This window comes from Morone saxatilis, unplaced genomic scaffold (assembly GCF_004916995.1).
Source record: "Morone saxatilis isolate NCDOM2014 unplaced genomic scaffold, NCSU_SB_2.0 Contig17, whole genome shotgun sequence".
In the NCBI taxonomy this organism is placed as follows: Eukaryota; Metazoa; Chordata; class Actinopteri; family Moronidae; genus Morone; species Morone saxatilis.
In genome coordinates this window covers 19,071,174-19,077,343 of record NW_023339729.1, presented here as the reverse complement: position 1 = coordinate 19,077,343, position 6,170 = coordinate 19,071,174, and the positions used below count along the sequence as shown (strand labels likewise).

At 45.0% G+C, this 6,170-nt stretch overlaps 1 protein-coding gene across 4 annotated transcripts in view; it reads left to right on the top strand.

The window, feature by feature from the left end:
- The window catches only part of bnc2 (basonuclin 2), a 163,949-nt gene that overhangs the window by 122,845 nt on the left and 34,934 nt on the right, over positions 1-6,170 (top strand). The gene's annotated exons all lie outside the window — the stretch shown is intronic.

Below are 6,170 nucleotides of genomic sequence, written 5' to 3'. Positions count from 1 at the left end.
CACACACACCCCAACACACACACACAACCTCATTCACATTCACTCTATATCTGAGAAAAGCTTCTATCTCTGTCCACCTCATGGTGTCTCCAAAGCTAAGTACAGAAAAGAAGACACCACTGCTTTTTTTCTCCCCTCTAAGTTCCACTGGCATGTCGTAATAAAAAGGAATATTCTGCCTATATTAATGGGGTGCCCTCTTTTTCCTCATTGCCTCTGAACACCCTGTTCATCCCTCCTCCTCGTCTGCCCCATGTGATATGCATTACACTGATCAGTGTAATGGGATCTCTGGTTCTCTCACTGCACATTTGCCTTTCTCTTTTTACCCAGTGTCCATGCCCCGGGAGAATTCCCTCAACAGGTCCTCGCTGCCGCCCTGGTGCGGCTGAAGCTCCCCATGAGAGGCTCTCATAGTCAGCCGTGCGCACCCTAATTGAAACTGGAAATCTGCCAGCCTGCTTATCAGGAATTTTTATTTACCTCTGCCAGACTCTGCCCTCTTTACTTTTCAAAGAGGGCCATGTTATAATTGCCTCCTCAAACAGAATCTGTCTCTTTCTGTCGGCATCCCCCGCTCCATATATCCCTTTTCATAAGTTATAATATCCTGTCTCGCCCGCACTGGAAGGAGGAAATGGCTTCTGAATTCTGAAGTGGCTTTTCTGGGGGCTACAGGGGTTTGTTGCTGCAGAGGGAAATTGAATTTTACTTCAAGGTCAGCGACACTAATGACGGTGTGGGAAGGTGTTGATCTCGTGTAGCACTGGTTTGTCTAGCAGCACCCCACTGTATCGATCGGCATGGGGGATTCTAGTCCTGCATTGATTGTCACACTGAATTGTTTAGGAGTGTGGTGGAAATCACTAGTGTAGTATAAGTGGTTATTCGGGACTATATTCACTCTCGGGGGTGGGTATTTATAGATAGAAAAATAAATGACTGTTTCAAACAAACACAACACTGACAAATGTATAAGATCTCCAAAAAAGAGCAGATAATCATCAGCACTAGTAGATACAGTACATAAATGTCCTGAACTGCTCCCCCACATTATGACTGATGCTTAATATAGCAGTTAAAAGTGTACATACACTCTAAATACCACTTGAGAATTGCTCACAGACACTCATACCTTATACCTCTCTTCTACTCAGTACCTTCCTAGGCTCAAAAATACATCCACCCATACACACACACACACACACACACACACACACACAGAGTGAGATTTTTAACCAATCACTTTCATGATTCACTGCTGCTTGTATGCAATATGGTTAGTTATGGGTAGGTGCCCTGCGGTGTGAGTGAATGTGTGTCACTTCCCCCACAAATGGAAACATTTAGACACTGAAGTGTGTCCTGAGGTGAGAGCTGTAGAAGCTCTCACTCATAAAGTAGCGGGGAGGCAGCCTGTGGAGGAAATGAGCTAGGCAGACTGGTGGAGGGAGAGGAGCGTGACACAGACTGAAGGACCTCACACACACATACACATATATACATACACAGACTGTACACAAACATGCTGGTGAACCACACACTGGTGACTGCTGTGGTTGTGCTTTGCGCTGTGTCTATCACCGTCTCGTTTTTCAGCAGTGGCTCCAGCTGTGTTTGACTTCCTGTGTTTCTACGTGATGTTGTGGTGTCATTGGCAGAAAGGACACAACCGGTATTGTACGTCCATGTTGTGTGAAAGTGGTTGAAAGGTTAGCTGACCCCATCGTGAACCAACACCAGTGCAGAGGCACCTGTGAGGGATCACCGCAAAATAATGTGGGATGCTTCTCAGTTTAGACTTAAATTCCACTTTTTTTTGCAATTTCAAGTCAACACCTTACCACCTCACTAGTGTACTGTAAGGCCCCATCTCTTATGCCTCTACGGTTCTCTCTCTCCTCTTTCGTTATCCGACATGTTGTGCATGGGTGCCTTTATTAAGCAGGATGACCTGTCATGCAGGTGTGAGGAGAAAGCGATGACTATCCGGCCCCTCCACACATCCTCATTCTCTCCCCCCCTCTCTCTCTCTTCTACTGTCTGTGGTCTAAAGAAAGACACTGCCTCTTCTCTACCAATTGGTCTGGCTTCACTTCACCTCAGACAGGAGAGGGGTGGAGTGGGGTGAAGCCTCAGTGTGAAAGCAAAGTCGTGCTCTTCTCTGAGAAGGACCCAAGACACTTCAAAGTCAGTTGAATTCCGTCATAGGTCAGCCTGTTTTTAATGGTGATTAGTATTAGCATGCGTTGCAAGCTTAAAGACATTTTTTGTTTGTTTGTTTGTTTTTATCCCCGGCCATGCCAATAAACAATCAGTGCATTAAGTGGCGAGCAAATGGAATCAATTCATCCAGTTTTGCGCAGATGAGTGCAGAAAACGAGGCGTGAAGCAGCCGCTCTCTGTGTTTGGAGTGGCTAATTAGGAGCCCATTACAGGGTATCTCAGCATGGTGCTACCCTGATTGTTTATTAGAATTTCACTAAGGTGAAGGAGAGCGAGAGAGAGAGAGAAAGAAAAGGGGACTAATAGTAGTAATAAATGGATAATAAATGGATATCTAACAGAGACACACACACACACGCAGCCTTGGTGAATGCCAGCCCCTGGGCCTCCTACAAAAAGGGCTCTTGTAAAAGTGGGGAAAAAAAAGAAAGATCTCTACCAGCACCATGCATATGCTTGGCTCCGTCCTCTTAGAGACTGTCTTATTAAATGGGTAAGTGGCTGAGTGCTGGGACCACCAAGTGCGCCGTGCTGTCACTGGCACACTGCTCTCTGTGGGCTGAGTGCTGCAGGCGTAGACAGGATATGATATAGGGTCACCAGAAATGATGGTTTAACACTTGATGATACATCAGTTCCCAGCACTCACTGCTCAGCCTCTAAGTGGCTAAGAATTTTTTAGTCCTGGATTTTGTTGTAGAAGATGCAGAGCTGAGTTATAGCCTCCCACAACTCTACCTTGAAAGTGCAATGTGTGTTTCTGTGTGTGTGTCGGAAGGCATAGGCAGTAATCAACAAAGACAACAAGGCCTTCTCAAGAGGGAAGATCAATAGACTGCTACAGGTGACTGACCTCAGTGAGCACAAACACATACATGCAGGATAACTACACACAAACACACACACAATCAGGCGTAGGCACATACACAAGTAAGTACTTGTGGCGTGCTCTCCTCTGTGTTGTCTCCACCTAACCTCTGGTTTATACTGTATGTGTGTGTGTGTGTATGCTCACACAAACCAAGTATTACTCTCTCATCTTCAGGATCTAAGGCTCAGTGCCAACTGGTGCTTTGGTGCCAGGCACTGCCTTATCACCTCCCCGGCACACACACACACACACGCACACACACATACTTGCATTCTTACTCACATGTGTACTTTAAACAACCTTGTTGCAAGGGTTTGTGCACGGGCACTCACACAGTCGTACATGATGATCTACCCTCCACATAAACAAAGATAAGAGCAGGAACGGTCAGCGCAAGGCCCCAAGAGGTACAAAGCTATTACTGGGAGACCACAGTCGCGTGGCTGTGTGTGTATGTGTGCAGTCACGTTTGTGTTTATGCAGTGCCAGTTGCAGAGCAGAGCTCTTGGAACAGCAGCTCCAAGTATTGCGTGTCACCACCATTTGCCAGCATTGCAGCGCTAAGCACTGCTAACTGCTTAACGGGAGTCTGCCACTGGTAGCGTGAGGTGTTAAACTCCTCTCTGACTTCCTGTCAAGGTCTTTGCCACCAGCCGTCACAGAGAAAAGACTCAAAAGTGATCTGACAATATAATCACAGCAAGTCACTGAACAATGTGCCAAAGGGCCCTGACAATTTGACAATGAATTTGTCAGCTGCAGTGTCTCACATTAGTTATTGAATCACACCTTTGTCAAGCAGTGCGGGCCTACTTAGGTATGGGGTGTGCTGTCTCCATCTTGATCCCTGACAAAAATCCAGCCCATTGAGGTGACACAGTACAAAGCGTTTTCCCACTTTGCCAAGCTGACAAACCTAATTACCGTGGTAAAATTCCTGGGATCAGGCCTAGATCAAGTCTTCTTAGCACTGTGAGCTGCACACCCAGTGTCCCTCAGGAAAGGAATTCCATTGATTTCCCAGAGTCCCAGGTAACACAGAACATGCCTCAAAGCTTTTTAATTGCTTACTGAACTTCCCATGGTGTTACCTTTAGAGTTATAGCAATTATGGGGTAGAAAATATAAATTTTTCTCGTTGAGTTAGGTGAAATCTCATTACCCATTTATTAGCTTTAAAAACCTTGAGGCAGCAGTACAAACTGTTGTAAAAGTTTGCCAGTGGTGACATCTATGACTCAGCTTGCCATTTATTAATGTTTCAAGAGGTTTTTACAGGTCCATGTGCAACACAAAATCAACCTCTTTTCAACACAGTATGATTTGAAAGCTAAAAATAGACAGTTTCAGGCACTTTTCTCTGGCGGAGTGACAGAAGTTCGCCTTCGTGTAGCAGTGGAATGAATTCCTCAGCATTATGACCACATCAGTTCCTTCAGCTCTTTGAAATAAACGCAGGACAGACTCTGTTGTTATCAGAGCGTAGGCCCAGCCACCTTCTCCCTTTATGGGCATGTTTCGCTAATCTTGCTACTGGCCTCTGCTTTTTAAGTCGAAACAGGTGTTGCACTTATAACGCAATCTTGTATTAGCGCGAGCACCTCAGCTCATACTCCTCCGAGGCCGTGTTTTCTTTGCAGATTCCTTTCTTGGCTACGAGGCCTACACCTTGTTTTATATGAGTTACAGACTTAAGGACGAGAGTCATTAAAGCTATTTTGATATGGGTGTAATTTTAAGATGGACTTGCTAGGGGTCAGATATACTTGTTACAAACCCTGTTGATGTTTCAAAAACCAAGGAAGGATTCATGTGCTGGCACTCAACCAGTCAAGACAAAAGTCATGTGAGTCACAACTCATCATTTCTGTTTTTGCCATCCACTGTGTGCTTGTCAGCAGGTAGGTGAGTTTTATTGTCTGCCTTAAAATAAAAGCGATATAAAGTAAAAATCAATCTGGCACAAGACCCAGCAAAGGTTTCTGCTTTGGTCCCCTCAGCCACCCTCCTCTCTGCCTTTTTCTTCCATTTTCATGTCTAAGGATAGAGAGATTAAAGGGAGGCCATGTCTCAACCCTGAAGAACTGCCATCACTCAAAGATGAGCAGTGCCAAGCTCCTCTTTCTCTCTCTCTCCTGCTCTCTTTCTCTTTCTCTCTATCCGTTGAATACACAACATCCCCTGGTGCTCTTTGGCCCTTTTCTTCATCCACAACCCACTCACACACACATCACACCCATGATTTACTGTCATACACTCCTGTGTGTGTGTGCCTGTATGCATGCATGTGAGTGAATGTGTGCACACATGTGCTCTGTCTGCATGGCAGCGGCCACATCAAATACACTAAAGCAGCACTCCTCTGAGACATTACCCCATCCATTCTCATTCCCCCATAGAGATTCCAATACAGAAAAAAGTCAACATTTCAAAACCTGAAAAAATTAATAAATAAAAGTAAAGGCAGACTGCATCTGGCACAATGTCTGTACTTAAGGTTTCCAAGTATGTGTCTGGGGAGGAGATCTGGTGGGACGGAGCCCGAGTCGGCTTGGAAGCAGTAGAAACGGATGTCACACTGGAAATTTATACGGTGCGGTTCAGGGAGCAACGGCTGTAAATTGACAAGTGATGCTTGTGAGCAGCATTACCCGTCTGTTTCCCTTTCTCTCATCTTCTATCTTTTTCCGCTCATCTTTTCTTCTCTTAGCGTAGCTGTTACTTCTTACATCTGTGCTCGCCCCGAGCATTATTGTTAACGGGTGAGAGATACAAAAACAAGCCAGAAGACTAGAAGGGGAAAAGGTAGCTGTGCGCAGAGACGTGGGAGAAATGACTTGTGTTCGCTTTGTAACATGAAATAGTGACAGACAAAAAATGTACTACAGCTGAAGCCAATATCTTTAATCTTTAAGCAATGTTTTGCTTGGATGAATGTGACCCTTAAGTCGTTTTTTGGCAGTGATGAGAGAGTATGAACTGAAGGGGAACTATAATACAACTCTAACAATATAAATACAGCATCACGAGAAAAACCTGAAAATGTCCGGAACAGTGCTTTTTTTTTTTTTTT